This window comes from Pristiophorus japonicus, chromosome 4 (genome assembly GCF_044704955.1).
Source record: "Pristiophorus japonicus isolate sPriJap1 chromosome 4, sPriJap1.hap1, whole genome shotgun sequence".
NCBI classification, from domain to species: Eukaryota; Metazoa; Chordata; class Chondrichthyes; family Pristiophoridae; genus Pristiophorus; species Pristiophorus japonicus.
The window spans coordinates 315,735,821-315,754,271 of record NC_091980.1 but is presented as its reverse complement, the minus strand read 5'-3'; positions in this window follow the sequence as shown (position 1 = coordinate 315,754,271).

Here is an 18,451-nt window from a genome sequence, read left to right as displayed (position 1 = left end):
TGTGTATCTGGTCACTGGCCTGTATTGTTGCGGTGTGCATCTGGTCACTGGCCTGTGTTGGTGCGCTGTGCATCTGGTCACTGGCCTGTGTTGGTGCAGTGTGTATCTGGTCACTGGCCTGTGTTGGTGCTGTGTGTACCTGGTCAACGACCTGTGTTGGTGCAGTGTGTATCTGGTCACATGCCTGTGTTGGTGCGGTGTTTATCTGGTCACTGGCCAGTGTTGGTGCAGTGTGTATCTGGTCACTGGCCTGTGTTGATGCAGTGTGTATCTGGTCACTGGCCTGTGTTGGTGCAGTGTGTATCTGGTCACTGGCCTGTGTTGGTGCAGTGTGTACCTGGTCACTGGCCTGTGTTGGTGCAGTGTGTACCTGGTCACAGGCCTGTGTTGGTGCGGTGTGTATCTGGTCACTGGCCTGTGTTGGTGCGGTGTGCATCTGGTCACTGGCCTGTGTTGGTGCGGTGTGTATCTGGTCACTGGCCTGTGTTGGTGCGGTGTGCATCTGGTCACTGGCCTGTGTTGGTGCAGTGTGTATCTGGTCACTGGCCTGTGTTGGTGCGGTGTGTATCTGGTCACTGGCCTGTATTGGTGCGGTGTGTATCTGGTCACTGGCCTGTGTTGGTGCGGTGTGTATCTGGTCACAGGCCTGTGTTGGTGCGGTGTGTATCTGGTCACTGGCCTGTGTTGGTGCAGTGTGTATCTGGTCACTGGCCTGTGTTGGTGCGGTGTTTATCTGGTCACTGGCCTGTGTTGGTGCAGTGTGTACCTGGTTATTGGCCTGTGTTTTTGTGGTGTGTATCTGGTCACTGGCCTCTGTCGGTGCGGTGTGGACCTGGTCACTGGCCTGTGTTGGTGCGGTGTGTACCTGGTCACAGGCCTGTGTTGGTGCGGTGTGTATCTGGTCACTGGCCTTTGTTGGTGCAGTGTGTATCTGGTCACTGGTCTGTGTTGGTGCTGTGTGTACCTGGTCACTGGCCTGTGTTGGTGCAGTGTGTATCTGGTCACAGGCCTGTGTTGGTGCGGTGTGTATCTGGTCACTGGCCTGTGTTGGTGCAGTGTGTACCTGGTCACTGGCCTGTGTTTTTGTGGTGTGTATCTGGTCACTGGCCTGTGTTGGTGCAGTGTGTATCTGGTCACTGGCCTGTGTTGGTGTGGTGTGTGCCTGGTCACTGGCCTGTGTTGGTGCGGTGTGCATCTGGTCACTGGCCTGTGTTGGTGCGGTGTGTACCTGGTCACTGGCCTGTATTGGTGCGGTGTGTATCTGGTCACTGGCCTGTGTTGGTGCGGTGTGTGCCTGGTCACTGGCCTGTGTTGGTGCGGTGTGTATCTGGTCACTGGCCTGTATTGGTGCAGAGTGTACCTGGTCACTGACCTGTGTTGGTGCGGTGTGTATCTGGTCACTGGCCTGTGTTGGTGCGGTGTGTATCTGGTCACTGGCCTGTGTTGGTGCGGTGTGTATCTGGTCACTGGCCTGTGTTGGTGCGGTGTGTGCCTGGTCACTGGCCTGTGTTGGTGCGGTGTGCATCTGGTCACTGGCCTGTATTGGTGCAGAGTGTACCTGGTCACTGACCTGTGTTGGTGCGGTGTGTATCTGGTCACTGGCCTGTGTTGGTGCGGTGTGTATCTGGTCACTGGCCTGTGTTGGTGCGGTGTGTATCTGGTCACTGGCCTGTGTTGGTGCGGTGTGTGCCTGGTCACTGGCCTGTGTTGGTGCGGTGTGCATCTGGTCACTGGCCTGTGTTGGTGCGGTGTGTATCTGGTCACTGGCCTGTGTTGTTGCGGTATGTACCTGGTCACTGCCTGTGTTGGTGCGGTGTGCATCTGGTCACTGGCCTGTGTTGGTGCGGTGTGCATCTGGTCACTGGCCTGTGTTGGTGCGGTGTGCATCTGGTCACTGGCCTGTGTTGGTGCGGTGTGTACCTGGTCACTGCCTGTGTTGGTGCGGTGTGTACCTGGTCACTGCCTGTGTTATCACGATTTCATAGACATTCACAGCATGAAAGGAGGCCATTCCGGCCCATTGTGTTTGTGCGGCCGAAAAAGAGGCTATCCAGTCTCATCCCACTTTCCCGCTCTGGGTCCGTAGCCCTGTGGGTTACAGCACTTCAGGTGCACATCCAAGTACTTTTTAAATGTGGTGAGGGTTTCTGCCTCTACCACCCTTTCAGGCAGTGAGTTCCAGACTCCCACCACCCTCTGGGTGAAGAAATTTCCCCTCAAATCCCCTCTAAACCTCCCCCCAATTACTTTCAATTTATACCCCCTGCTTGTTGACTCCTCTGCTAAGGGAAATAGGTCCTTTCTATCCACTATATCTCGGCCCCTCATAATTTTATGCACCTCAATGAGGTCTCCCATCAGCCTCCTCTGTTCCAAGGAATACAAACCCAACCTATCCAATCTGTCCTCATAACTAAAATCTATATCTGTTCCCGCCCATTAGCATGGTTTAAGAACATAAGAAATAGGAGCAGGATTAGGCCATACGGCCCCTCGAGCCTGCTCTGCAATTTAATATGATCATGGCTGATCCGATCATGGACTCAGGTCCACTTCCCCGCCCGCTCCCCATAACCCTTCACTCCCTTATCGGTTAAGAAACTGTCTATCTCTGTCTTAAATATATTCAATGCCCCAGCTTCCACAGCTCTCTGAGGCAGTGAATTCCACAGATTTACAACCCTCTGAGAAGAAATTCCTCCTCATCTCAGTTTTAAATAGGCGGCCCCTTATTCTAAGATTATGCCCCCTAGTTCTAGTCTCCCCCATCAGTGGAAACATCCTCTCTGCATCCACCTTGTCAAGCCCCCTCATAATCTTATACGTTTTTGTAAGATCACCTCTCTTTCTTCTGAACTCCAATGAGTAGAGGCCCAACCTACTCAACCTTTCCTCATAAGTCAACCCCCTCATCTCTGGAATCAATGTAGTGAACCTTCTCTGAACTGCCTCCAAAGCAAGTATATCCTTTCTTAAACATGGAAACCAAAACTGCACGCAGTATTCCAGGTGTGGCCTCATCAATACCCTGTACAGCTGTAGCAAGACTTCTCTGCTTTTATACTCCATCCCCTTTGCAATAAAGGCCAAGATACCATTGGCCTTCCTGATCACTTGCTGTACCTGCATACTATCCTTTTGTGTTTCATGCACAAGTACCCCCAGGTCCCGCTGTACTGCAGCACTTTGCAATCTTTCTCCATTTAAATAATAACTTGCTCTTTGATTTTTTTTCTGCCAAAGTGCATGACCTCACACTTTCCAACATTATACTCCATCTGCCAAAGTTTTGCCCACTCACTTAGCCTGTCTGTGTCCTTTTGCAGGATTTTCGTGTCCTCCTCACACATTGCTTTTCCTCCCATCTTTGTATCGTCAGCAAACTTGGCTACGTTACACTCGGTCCCTTCTTCCAAGTCGTTAATATAGATTGTAAATAGTTGGGGTCCCAGCACTGATCCCTGCGGCACCCCACTAGCTAGTACAGTTTGTACCTGTTCACTGATGGTCTTCCATTCCTCCCTCACGTCCCTGCAGTGTAATTCCTGCTCCCTGGCAGTGTCTTGGAGGCAGAGCCAGTGTTCCCAGAGTCTAGACACAGCTCGGCTAGCCAACGCCGCAGCCCCTGCTGCACCCGAGCTCTCCAAATCCACCGCTCCGTCCCGCAGGTGCATCATCCTCCTCTCGATGGAATCGATTTCTCCTCCCAGCGCCTTCGGTGAAGAGAAAAAACAGAATGTTCAGCACGAAGAAACAACTTTCCTTTCTGTACCAAAGTTGAACTCCCATGAATAGTTCCTCCCCCAGATTCTTTCCATTTTAAGTGAGTGATTCACCTGAATGATACCGGGGTGAACTGGGTTCAACTATGGGCACAGGTTGCACAGACTGGGCTTGTATTCCCTTGAATATAGCAGATTAAAGGGTGATCTAATTGAGGTATTTAAGATGATTAAAGGATTTGATAGCAGAGGCACCGAGAAACTATTTAGTCTGGTGAGAGACTCTGGAGCAAGGGGGCATTGAGGAAATACTTCTTCGCACAAAGGGTGGGGCAATACTGGAGCTGTCTCGCCCAAAAAGCAGTGAATGCTGGGGGCCAATTGAAAATTTCAAAACTGAGATTGACAGATTTTTGTTAGGTAAGGGCATTGAGTTACGGAACCAAGGCAGGAACATGGAGCTAAGGTACAGTTCAGCTGTGATCTAATTGAATGGCGGAACAGGCTCAAGGGGCTGAATGACTCCCTCCTGTTCCTGTGTAACAGGCTCGAGGGGCTGAATGGGCCTCCTCCTGTTCCTGTGTAACAACCTCGAGGGGCTGAATGGCCTCCTCCTGTTCCTGTGTAACAGGCTTGAGGGGCTGATGGCCTCCTCCTGTTCCTGTGTAACAGGCTTGAGGGGCTGATGGCCTCCTCCTGTTCCTGTGTAACAGGCTCGAGGGGCTGAATGGGCCTCCTCCTGTTCCTGTGTAACAGGCTCGAGGGGCTGATTGGGCCTCCTCCTGTTCCTGTGTAACAGGCTTGAGGGGCTGAATGGCCTCCTCCTGTTCCTGTGTAACAGGCTCGAGGGGCTGATTGGGCCTCCTCCTGTTCCTGTGTAACAGGCTCGAGGGGCTGAATGGGCCTCCTCCTGTTCCTGTGTAACAGGCTCGAGGGGCTGAATGGGCCTCCTCCTGTTCCTGTGTAACAGGCTCGAGGGGCTGAATGGGCCTCCTCCTGTTCCTGTGTAACAGGCTCGAGGGGCTGAATGGGCCTCCTCCTGTTCCTGTGTAACAGGCTCGAGGGGCTGAATGGCCTCCTCCTGTTCCTGTGTAACAGGCTCGAGGGGCTGAATGGGCCTCCTCCTGTTCCTGTGTAACAGGCTCGAGGGGCTGAATGGGCCTCCTCCTGTTCCTGTGTAACTGGCCCGAGGGGCTGAATGGGCCTCCTCCTGTTCCTGTGTAACTGGCCCGAGGGGCTGAATGGGCCTCCTCCTGTTCCTTGTTCCTGACTCCCACAGCCCACTTGCCACGCACCATCCCCTATGTCCGAGGGGGCGCCTACACGGCTGCGCACTAGTCCCAGAGCTCGCATGCGCTTTGAACTAAACGCCGCGCAGTGAACGGGATTGGCGGCCAGCTGGAGCGGGGGAGTGGGTCGACTCACAATGGCCTGGAATCAGACACTGCGAGTCCTGCGTCTTCAGAGCCGATAGCAGTTGCAAAGTAACAACAGAGTCGGGACAGTGGAAAAGATGATGGGGGGTCGGTTCCGTCTGGGAAGTCCCGCGTGCTGCAGGTAGAGGCTTTAGAGGGGCCGCGTTCAGCCGGTTGCCATGGTGATGCGGGGAGCATCTCCCCCCCCACCCCCCCTTCTCCTGTGGCGCCACGGGTTCTGGGGCCGGTGTTACACAAACTCCGCGGTCCCCACTTGGCAAGTCGGAGCGGAGCAAATCCGAGTGGGGTGATTCCGGAGGGGGAAAATCGGTATCGGGCCCTTTGGAGTGGGGCCTTTCCTGACGGGGCCAGCTCCATGCAGACAGCTGCACGAAGCTTTAGAAATGGGAGGGAGAGATCGGCAGGTAACCACGTGTACCTCATCTTATTACACCTGCTGCAGGTGAATGAGTCGCCAAGGTTTACCTGCAACAGGTGAGTAAGAAGGGCCTTTGATGCTGCTAGATGGCAATGACATGTTCCAGGAGAGGAAATGAGAAACGCGTTTCTTACTCACCTGTTGCAGGTAAACCTTGGCGACTCATTCACCTGCAGCAGGTGTAATAAGATGAGGTACACGTGGTTACCTGCCGATCTCACCCTCCCATTTCTAAAGCTTTGTGCAGATTTTGAGCTGTACGTGAATCCGCTTTGTAAAATAAAATGCTCCTACTGCTGCTGGGCTTGTAGGATCAGACTTTCAATTCTTTGGTGAGGCAAGGAAGCATTGTAGCAGAAGGAAGAAGCGTGGTGAGCACAAGTTTCACTCATTTTTATTTGCTGCTTTTTAATAAATCCAATATTGCACGAGGCGTGGATTTATGGTTCTAGTCTCGTTGCTGATGAAAGTTAATAAAAGCCTTAATAAGGCAAAAGGTGGGGAAAATTGCAGCTTTTGATAATCAGAAATTCTGGCGTGGGGTTTATATTTTGTAGCAATGCTGAGACACCTCACTTTCCACAGGCCGACCCAATGAGCTCATCTGTCTGTTGGTGCATTCGACCCGCCTGTGGCAACAAAGGTTGCCTTTGTCAGAAACAAAAATATGAGAACTTTGTTTTTACATTTGGGAAATTGTTTATTAAAGCCGGAAAAAAATACGGGAAAGTGATGATTTTACCGTAAACATACTTGCAGAATGGGCATGTAAATGACAAATGAATTTCCAGATAGATCAGTGTGAGGGGGTGCATTTTGGTAGGAGGAATAAGGAGGCCACAAACTCCTTGGAAAATAAGAGACTAAATGGGGTAGAGTAAAAGTAGCAATGCAGGTTCAAAAAAGCCATAAAAGTGCAAATAAAGCGCTGGGGTTCATTTCTAGAGGAATGGAATTCAAGAGCATTAAACGTACATAGAATGTGTCTGACTGTCTCATAATTTGGGCCAGTGTGGTGGCAATATGGCAGTACTGTATACAGGTACAACGTCGGAAATCCAGCATCCTTGGGACCGAATCCGGGCCGGTTATTGGGTTTTGCCGGATTTCGGACCTCGCCGATCCTCCGCTGCTCCTCACTGCCCGCCGATCCTCCGCCCTCGCCGATCCTCCACTCCTCGCCGATCCTCCGCCCTCACCGATCCTCCACTCCTCACCTATCCTCCACTCCTCACCGATCCTCCACTCCTCACCGATCCTCCGCTCCTCACCGATCCTCCACTCCTCACCGATCCTCCGCCCTCACCGATCCTCCGCCCTCACCGATCCTCCACTCCTCACCGATCCTCCGCCCTCACCGATCCTCCGCTCCTCACCGATCCTCCGCTCCTCACCGATCCTCCACTCCTCACCGATCCTCCGCTCCTCACCGATCCTCCACTCCTCACCGATCCTCCGCCCTCACCGATCCTCCGCCCTCACCGATCCTCCACTCCTCACCGATCCTCCACTCCTCACCGATCCTCCGCTCCTCACCGATCCTCCGCTCCTCACCGATCCTCCGCCCTCACCGATCCTCCACTCCTCACCGATCCTCCACTCCTCACCGATCCTCCACTCCTCACCGATCCTCCACCCTCACCGATCCTCCGCCTTCACCGATCCTCCCCTCCTCACCGATCCTCCGCCCTCGCCGATCCTCCGCCCTCACCGATCCTCCACTCCTCACCGATCCTCCACTCCTCACCGATCCTCCACTCCTCACCGATCCTCCGCCCTCACCGATCCTCCACTCCTCACCGATCCTCCACTCCTCACCGATCCTCCGCCCTCACCGATCCTCCACTCCTCACCGATCCTCCACTCCTCGCCGATCCTCCGCCCTCACCGATCCTCCACTCCTCACCGATCCCGCTCCTCACCGATCCTCCGCCCTCACCGATCCTCCACTCCTCACCGATCCCGCTCCTCACCGATCCTCCGCCCTCACCGATCCTCCACTCCTCACCGATCCCGCTCCTCACCGATCCTCCGCCCTCACCGATCCTCCACTCCTCACCGATCCTCCACTCCTCACCGATCCCGCTCCTCACCGATCCTCCGCCCTCACCGATCCTCCGCCCTCACCGATCCTCCACTCCTCACCGATCCCGCTCCTCACCGATCCTCCACTCCTCACCGATCCCGCTCCTCACCGATCCTCTGCCTCTCACCGATCCTCCACTCCTCACCGATCCCGCTCCTCACCGATCCTCCGCCCTCACCGATCCTCCCTCCTCACCGATCCTCCGCCCTCACCGATCCTCCGCCCTCACCGATCCTCCACTCCTCACCGATCCTCCCTCCTCACCGATCCTCCGCCCTCACCGATCCTCCGCCCTCACCGATCCTCCACTCCTCACCGATCCTCCACTCCTCACCGATCCTCCACTCCTCACCGATCCTCCACTCCTCACCGATCCTCCGCCCTCACCGATCCTCCACTCCTCACCGATCCTCCACTCCTCACCGATCCTCCGCCCTCACCGATCCTCCACTCCTCACCGCCTGCCGATTCTCGCCGCCCGAGGCCCCCGGGCGCTGTCTTTTTTACCGGTTTCCTCATCCCTTGCCGCCCGATGTCACCCTCTTGGTCGCCTCAAAAATGTTGGGTTTTCGGACAATTCCAGTTTTCGGCATTCCGGATACAGGGTGTTGTAACTGTATATGCTTTTAAGTGCTTGCTGTTGCTGCCGCTGCTGATGTAGAAGTTGTTGTTTTGGTGGTAAAATCTGCCCACGGATGAAAAAGATGCGCTCAAAGCAGTTCACGGCCCCCTCAGTACAAAAACAATTAGAGGGAACATGGGTCTCCGCTAATGCCATCCATTGCGGGGCACACGTGGGCTGGTCACCGATTCCCTGTTCCTCCACCAGGGGGCAGGGGGACTCCTCTCCTTTCCTCAATGCTGCAACCAGCCAAAGGTGGGCAGAGGAAACGTTACAGGGACCACCCTCAAAGCCCTCCCTGATAAAGTGCAACATCCCCACCGACACCTGGGAATCCCTGGCCAAAGACCGCCCTAAGTGAAGGAAGAGCATCCGGGAGGGCGCTGAGCACCTCGAGTCTCGTCGCCGAGAGCATGCAGAAACCAAGCGCAGGCAGCGGAAGGAGCGTGCGGCAAACCAGTCCCACCCTCCCCTTCCCTCAACCACTGTCTGTCCCACCTGTGACAGGGACTGTAATTCCCGTATTGGACTGTTCAGCCACCTAAGGACTCATGTTTAGAGTGGAAACAAGTCTTCCTCGATTCCGAGGGACTGCCTATGATGATGATGAGAGTCCATGATAGGGGATAGTGTACATGGGCTGTGGGAGGGGATTAAATGGAATGAATGAACAGCCTTTCATCTTTCTGTGCCTTCTCTATATTCCTATAGTTATAATGAAACTACCTTTCAAGCCCACGTTTCTGTTTGAAAGTGTATCCTCCCCCCGCCGTGCACACACACAGCCAGACACAGACAACGACGTAGACACACATGCAGATGCAGACACAGACAGACTTGGATGCAGACACAGATTCAAACGCAAGTGCAGACAGACATAGGCCTCGATACATCTGGACCTCCGCTCACACTCTCGGCCGGTGGGTGACACAGATTCATGTAATATTCTCTTTACCGCTTGCCTCTCCACTTGTTCAATTGCTGCTTTATAGGAAGTCGGAATCTGTGCTGTGGAGTGCGTGAGAGCTGTCTGCAGAACGTCGAAGAGGTCTGAGAGCTGCCGGCAGCCTGTCACATATTCCTGCTGTTTCTCCGGGTACCTGTGCAAAATGACAAATTACAAGAAAGGAGGGACTTACTGAGAGTCTCCATTCAGCCCCGCCTCTATCCGTCAACAACAACTTGTATTTATATAGCACCTGCAATGTACTAAAATGTCCCAAGGCGCTTCACAGGAGCGATATCAAACAATGATGAGAATTTTAAAATCGAGGTGTTGCATAACCGGGAGCCAATGCAGGTGCTCGAGCACAGGGGGTGATGGGGGAACGGGACTCGGTGCGAGTTAGGACATGGGGCAGCGAGCACAGGGGGTGATGGGTGAGTGGGACTGGGTGCGAGTTAGGACATGGGGCAGCGAGCACAGGGGGTGATGGGTGAGTGGGACTCGGTGCGAGTTAGGATACGGGGCAGTGAGCACAGGGGGTGATGGGTGAACGGGACACGGTGCGAGTTAGGACACAGGGCAGTGAGCACAGGGGGTGATGGGGGAACGGGACTCGGTGCGAGTTAGGACACGGGGCAGTGAGCACAGGGGGTGATGGGTGAACAGGACTCGGTGCGAGTTAGAACACGGGGCAGTGAGCACAGGGGGTGATGGGTGAACGGGACTCGGTGCGAGTTAGGATACGGGGCAGTGAGCATAGGGGGTGATGGGTGAACGGGACTCGGTGCGAGTTAGGACACAGGGCAGTGAGCACAGGGGGTGATGGGGGAACGGGACTCGGTGTGAGTTAGGACACGGGGCAGTGAGCACAGGGGGTGATGGGTGAACGGGACTCGGCGCGAGTTAGGACACGGGGCAGCGAGCACAGCGGGTGATGGGTGAGCGGGACTCGGTGCGAGTTAGGACACAGGGCAGCGAGCACAGGTGGTGATGGGTGAGCAGGACTCGGTGCGAGTTAGGACACGGGTCAGTGAGCACAGGGGGTGATGGGTGAGCGGGACTCGGTGCGAGTTAGGACACGGGTCAGTGAGCACAGGGGGTGATGGGTGAACGGGACTCGGTGCGAGTTAGGACACGGGGCAGCGAGCACAGCGGGTGATGGGTGAACGGGACTCGGTGCGAGTTAGGACACGGGGCAGCGAGCACAGGGGGTGATGGGTGAGCGGGACTTGGTGCGAGTTAGGACATGGTCAGCGAGCACAGGGGGTGATGGGTGAGTGGGACTCAGTGCGAGCTAGGACACGGGCAGCAGAGTTTGAAAGGTGGCAAGGAAGAAAGGAAGGAGCGAAGTAAGGAAGGAAAGAAGGGAGTAAGTAAGTGAGTGAATGAGTGAATTAAGTAAGTCAGTAAGTCAGTAAGGAAGGAAGGAAGGAGGGAAGGAGCAGATGAACTTTAACGCAGAGAAGTGATAAATTTTGGTAGGAAGAATGGGGAGAGGCAATCTGAACTAAATGGCACAATTGTAAAGGGGATGCAGGAACAGAGAGACCTGGGATGAATGTACACAAACCTTTGAAAGTGAAAGGACAAGTTGAGAAGGCTGTTAAAAAGCATATGGAATCCTGGGCTTTAGTAATAGAGGCACAGAGTACAAAAGCAAGGTCGTTATGCTAAAACCTTTATACAACACTGGTTAGGCCCCAGCTGGAGTATGGTGTCCATTTCTGGGCCCTGCACTGTAGTAAGGATATGCAGGCTGTAGAGAGGGTGCAGAGGGGATTGACCAGAATGGTCCCGGGGATGAGCGACTTCAGTTACATGGAGTGACTGCAGAAGCTGGGGTTGTTCTCCTTAGATCAGAGAAGATTGAGGAGATTTGGTAGAGGTGTTCAAAATCATGAGAGGTTTTGATACAGTAAATAAGGAGAAGCTGTTTCCGGTGGCAGAAGGGTCGGTAAACAGAGGACCCAGGTTTAAGGTAATTGGCAAAGGAACCAGAGGGGGAGATAAGGAAACATTTTTTTTACAGAACGAGTTGTTGTGATCGGGAACGCACTGCCTGAATCAATTGTAACTTTTCAAAGGGAATTGGATAAATACATGAAGTGGTAACATGTGCAGGGCTATGGGGAGAGAGCAGGGAGTGGGATTAATTGGATCGCTCTATGAAAGAGCTGGCACGATGGGCCAAATGGCCTCCTTCGATGCTGTATCATTCTATGAATGAATGAAAGACTTGCATTTCTATAGCGCCTTTTTCAACCTCAGATCATACAAAGCACTTTACAGCCAATGAAGTACTTTCGCCGTGTAGTCACTGTTGTAATGTAGGAAACGGGGCAGCCAATTTGCGCACAGCAAGCTCCACAAACAGCAATGAGATAAATGACAAGATCATCTGTTTTTAGTGACGTTGGTTGAGGCATAAATATTGGCCAGAACACTGGGGTGAACTCCCCTGCTCTTCTTTGAGATTTTTTATGTCCATCTGAGAGGGTAGACGGGGCCTCGGTTTAACGTCTGATACGAAAGACGGCACCTCCGACAGTGCAGCGCTCCCCCAGCACTGCACTGGGAGTTTCAGCCTGGATTATGTGTCTGGAGTGAGACTCGAACCCTCGCCCTTCAGACTCAGAGGCGGAAGAATGCTGCCCACTGAACAGGGGCTGACACCGAATACTTGGAGGCATCAGTGAGCCGTTGACAATCTGCGTACATTCCCTCCGGGCTGCAGGTGAATCTTCGCTGGAGCTGTCCCATTCCAAACCTTCTCGGCCTTCGTGCGCCCGCCCTTTGACCTCGGTGAGTAGGTCACGCAGGCTGTCGAGGCGCGCCTGACCTTGGCGCCTGGCGCAGGAGGCATCGCTCCACTCCCGCAGCCTTCCAAACCCTGCCTGGAGACCACCGTTCTCCTGCCGCTGCCTTCTCCGCCAGGAGGCGCCGGATTTCCTCGGCTTCCCGCTGACAGGCGTTGGCCTGGGCGGCGAACTCCCGCCGGTCCCGCAGCTCCTCCTCCGCCCGCCTGCCGTGCCTGCAGGCGGGCGCCGTCGGCCCCGGGAACTTCCTCTCCAAGAACGTCAAGCGGCTGCTGAGGAAAGTGCGCTGGGAGTGGGTCAGAGCCGGGGAGACCTCCCGAGCCTCCCGGAGCACGGAGCCCAGGTGCTCCTGCTGCCCGGGCATCCGTTCCCGCCGCGCAGCCAGCTGCTCTTCCAGGTGGGAATCGCTGAGCCGCCACCGGGGCCTCCTGAGCCTCCCGCGCCTTCCGCCTTCTCCAGCCATCGTCTGCGCTCCGCTTGGTTGGCCGCCATCTTCTCGAGTCCCAGCAGTGCCGCCGACTCCCGCAGCTCCGCCGGGACGGGGCAGAGAGCACCGCGACCGCGGGTAGCGAGCGGGCCGCGTCGCCGTCGTGGCCGCGCGTGAACCCGGTAATCTTTGACCTGCGCACGTGGGTCGTCCAGCGAGAGGGCGAAATCCCCGGCGCCCACCGTTTCCTCCAGCCGGGCCGAGGCATCCCCGAGCGGGGAGGGCGTTGTCCGGCCTGCCTCTCTCCGGGGCGGCGCACGGTGTCACCGCCAGCACGCCCGCCTGGCCGCCTACCGCCGGCCGCTCCTTCTCCCGGGCGCCCCGCATGGTCTGCGCGCGGCGGTCCGCTTCCCACTGGAGCCAGCGCAGGGCCGCCCGCCTGCCCTCCGGGACAGGGGGCAGATTGGGGCCGGGACCCTGCCCCTGCGGCCGCCCGGACCCCGGGCTCTGGGCCCAGCTGGCCAGTTCCCCCAGTTGCCTGCTCAGCAGGGCTCGGCCCATTCCGTTCAGGTGTTCGGACACTTTGTGCCCCAGCTCTCCGAGCTCAACTAACACCGATTTCTCCTTCTCCAGGTCACCAGCCAGTCTGCGAACCTTCTCCAAGTGCACCACACTGCTCTCCACAGCACCTCTCTGAGGGACACAAACCCGTACAGGATTATCCGCAGGGTCACAAAGAAAAGAGACATTCCTTCCACCTCCCGACTTCCTCACTGCGTTGAAAGCAAGACTTTTTGCACCGTTCCCATCTCACTTCAGAGCCGATAAACCCCCTTACCCCCATTTCTATTGATTTAATGAACATGCACTGGAAGGTCTGATTGGCCCACTGAGTCGCCTGTCTCTGAGTCGGACGGTCGTGGGCTCAAGTCCCACTCCAGAGACTTGAGCACATAATTCAGATTGGCATTCCTAGTGCAGTACTGTGGGAGTGCGGCACTGTCGGAGGGGCAGTACTGAGGGAGCACCGCACTGTCGGAGGGGCAGTACTGAGGGAGCCCCGCACTGTCGGAGGGGCAGTACTGAGGGAGCACCGCACTGTCGGAGGGGCAGTACTGAGGGAGTGCTGCCCTGTCGGAGGGGTAGTACTGAGGGAGCGCTGCACTGTCGGAGAAGCAGTACTGAGGGAGCGCTGCACTGTCGGAGGGGCAGTACTGAGGGAGAGCCGCACTGTCGGAGGGGCAGTACTGAGGGAGTGCTGCCCTGTCGGAGGGGTAGTACTGAGGGAGCGCTGCACTGTCGGAGAAGCAGTACTGAGGGAGAGCCGCACTGTCGGAGGGGCAGTACTGAAGGAGCGCTGCACTGTCGGAGGGGCAGTCATTGTCGGAGGGGCTGTACTGAGGGAGCGCTGCAATGTTGGAGGGGCAGTGCTGAGGGAGCACCGCACTGTCGGAGGGGCAGTGCTGAGGGAGCGCCGCACTGTCGGAGGAGCAGTACTGAGGGAACGCTGCACTGTCGGAGGGGCAGTACTGAGGGAGCGCTGCAATGTCGGAGGTGCTGTCTTTCTGATGAGTCGTTAAACCATCTGTCCTCTCAGGTGGATATAAAAGATCCCACGGCACTATAGAAGAGCAGGGGAGGTATCCCCAGTGTGCTGACCAATATTTATCCCTCACTAAAACAGATGATCTGGTCATTATCACATTGCTGTTTGTGGGAGCTTGCTGTGTGCAAATTGGCTGCTGCGTTTCCTACATTGCTTCAAAAGTACTTTGATGGTTTTTAAAGCATTTTGGGACATCCCGAGGTCATGGAAGGAGCGATAGAAATGCAAGTCTTTCTTTCTGACTTGTGAGGGGGACCCTCTATCTGATGTCCCTCTTCCCCTGGGGGCAGGTCTGGGCCTGTCGGGTGTTTCCTGGCCACGGGACACCTCAGACTGCTTCTCCACTTGGAGGTCTGTGAGAATATACAGATCCTTAATTCTTAATTTTGGTATATATCAAAATGCTCTGCCAGGCCAAAAGGTTTTTCGAAGTGGGATAAAGTTGGTGAATGTAACAGACTGTCTTTCACTGATACATGGAGATGGATGACCAGACTTTGCTGTGCAGATAACAGACCTGGGCAGGACTGCAGTGGGGTGTTCATCGGCAACAGAGGTAAGCAAAGCCCCTTAGATTTTGCAGGCTTCGTGTCTACAATGCAGAGGCCACAAAGTTGTAAAAATGGCTTTTTATGGCTAAAGGCAGGAATCAAACCTTGGGAGTTCTGAAAAACAGGACGCAAGTGTAGGGACTGCACACTTTTACAGAAGGCACAGGAAGAGACCACGAACTAAAAATAATTTAATACAAGCTTTTGGGATTGACTGGACAAAGGGAGAATAGGCGCCAGCCTGGGGCAGGTGGTGACTCATCACCAATCTCTGTGGGCGAGAGCCAGACCTGTCGATGCATAAAAACAAAGAGTTTGATACAGTTCATAAAATCCCACAGATGAGCCCTTGGATTGATTGGGTAAAACAATTCCCTCTAGAGACTCCAAGTCTGCAAGAAACCAGGACAAGAAAGGATCCCACAAGGTGTCCATTTTTGGAGAACGGGTTAATTAAGAAAAGGAATTATCTTTTGCCCTGTAGACTCCGTGTGCACAATGGGGACATCCAGGCCCGTCAAACATAGAAACATAGAAACATCGAAACCAATTCAGACACATTAATGGAAACCGCAGCTCAGGGGGTGATTTATTGATAAAATGGATATATATACACGAGCTGGGAGTGGCTCGGGGTGATTTATTGATAAATTGGATATATATACACGAGCTGTGAGATGCTCGGGGGGTGATTTATTGATAAAATGGATATATATACACGAGCTGTGAGTGGCTCAGGGTGATTTATTGATAAATTGGATATATATACACGAGCTGTGAGATGCTCGGGGGGTGATTTATTGATAAAATGGATATATATACACGAGCTGGGAGTGGCTCGGGGTGATTTATTGATAAAATGGATATATATACACGAGCTGGGAGTGGCTCGGGGTGATTTATTGATAAAATGGATATATATACACGAGCTGGGAGTGGCTCAGGGTGATTTATTGATAAATTGGATATATATACACGAGCTGTGAGATGCTCGGGGGGTGATTTATTGATAAAATGGATATATATACACGAGCTGGGAGTGGCTCGGGGTGATTTATTGATAAAATGGATATATATACACGAGCTGGGAGTGGCTCGGGGTGATTTATTGATAAAATGGATATATATACACGAGCTGTGAGTGGCTCGGGGGGTGATTTATTGATAAATTGGATATATATACACGAGCTGGGAGTGGCTCGGGGTGATTTATTGATAAAATGGATATATATACACGAGCTGGGAGTGGCTCAGGGGGTGATTTATTGATAAAATGGATATATATACACGAGCTGGGAGTGGCTCGGGGTGATTTATTGATAAAATGGATATATATACACGAGCTGTGAGCGGCTCGGGGTGATTTATTGATAAAATGGATATATATACACGAGCTGTGAGCGGCTCGGGGTGATTTATTGATAAAATGGATATATATACACGAGCTGTGAGCGGCTCGGGGTGATTTATTGATAAAATGGATATATATACACGAGCTGTGAGCGGCTCGGGGTGATTTATTGATAAAATGGATATATATACACGAGCTGTGAGCGGCTCGGGGTGATTTATTGATAAAATGGATATATATACACGAGCTGGGAGTGGCTCAGGGGGTGATTTATTGATAAAATGGATATATATACACGAGCTGGGAGTGGCTCGGGGTGATTTATTGATAAAATGGATATATATACACGAGCTGTGAGCGGCTCGGGGTGATTTATTGATAAAATGGATATATATACACGAGCTGTGAGATGCTCGGGGGGTGATTTATTGATAAAATGGATATATATACACGAGCTGGGAGTGGCTCGGGGGGTGATTTATTGATAAAATGGATATATATACACGAGCTGGGAGTGGCTCAGGGTGATTTATTGATAAATTGGATATATATACACGAGCTGGGAGTGGCTCAGGGTGATTTATTGATAAATTGGATATATATACACGAGCTGTGAGATGCTCGGGGGGTGATTTATTGATAAAATGGATATATATACACGAGCTGGGAGTGGCTCAGGGTGATTTATTGATAAATTGGATATATATACACGAGCTGTGAGATGCTCGGGGGGTGATTTATTGATAAAATGGATATATATACACGAGCTGGGAGTGGCTCAGGGTGATTTATTGATAAATTGGATATATATACACGAGCTGTGAGATGCTCGGGGGGTGATTTATTGATAAAATGGATATATATACACGAGCTGGGAGTGGCTCAGGGTAATTTATTCATAAAATGGATATATATACACGAGCTGGGAGTGGCTCGGGGTGATTTATTGATAAAATGATATATATACACGAGCTGGGAGTGGCTCAGAGGGTGATTTATTGATAAAATGGATATATATACACGAGCTGGGAGTGGCTCGGAGGATGATTTATTGATAAAATGGATATATATACACGAGCTGTGAGTGGCTTGGAGGGTGATTTATTGATAAAATGGATATATATACACGAGCTGGGAGTGGCTCAGGGGGTGATTTACTGATAAAATGGATATATATACATGAGCTGGGAGTGGCTCAGGGTAATTTATTCATAAAATGGATATATATACACGAGCTGGGAGTGGCTCGGAGGATGATTTACTGATAAAATGGATATATATACACGAGCTGGGAGTGGCTCAGGGTAATTTATTCATAAAATGGATATATATACACGAGCTGGGAGATGCTCGGGGGGTGATTTATTGATAAAATGGATATATATACACGAGCTGGAGCGGCTCAGGGGGTGATTTACTGATAAAATGGATATATATACACGAGCTGGAGCGGCTCAGAGGGTGATTTACTGATAAAATGGATATATATAAACGAGCTGGGAGTGTCTCGGGGGGTGATTTACTGATAAAATGGATATATATACACGAGCTGGGAGTGGCTCGCGGCGAACACGGAAGAAATGGAAGAGAAGAGAACAACCAGAAGAGGGAACATTGAAGAGGAACAACCAACGACCACAAACCTACAATCTACGGTTACAGCTACTAACTGGACGGGTGATTGTATGTCTTCGGTCAATTCTCTCAGAAGTCTTGTTCTGTAGTTTTTAGTTAGTTTTTGCGTAATAAAACTGACACTGGCCTAAGCTTTGCGTCATGTGTCGTCCTTTCCTGTAATTCCCGAGGTCTACGAATCAAGAAAGAGTGTAAAACGAACACCCTAAACAAGGTATCACGTGAAATATGACTGAATGGTTTCCTGTCACTTCTGTAAACTTTTATGAGTGAATGAAGAATTTGGGCTTTGATAAAAGCAGCTAACAGGCCACCACGCAGGATGTGTGGGTGTGAAAGTTTGATAGCTCAAACAACTCAAGTCGAACATGAAAGGAACACCTCTCACTATCTCTGAATGATTGATTTACTGAGCAAGGCAAGATAAACTATATAAAAGACATTGACTGCAGTTGTAAAGAGTGGCCTGGGAATGACCACATCGCCTGTGAAGAGCTGCTGCCAATCAGAAGGAGGTGGCCCAGTCATCGCGTCTATGAGGACCGACAATCAACGCTGGACTGATCTTCTGCGGTGGTTGTGTAGAAACATAGAAAATAGGAGCTGTAGTAGGCCATTCGGCCCTTCGAGCCTGTACCACCATTCAATATGATCATGGTGGATCCTCTATCTCAACACCATATTCCCACTTTCTCCCCAGGCCCCTTGATGTCTTTTGTATCTAGAAATCTATCTATCTCGCTCTTAAATATATTCAGTGACTTGGCCTCCACAGCCTTCTGTGGAGAGAATTCCACAGGTTCACCGCCCTCTGAGTGAAAACATTTCTCCTCAT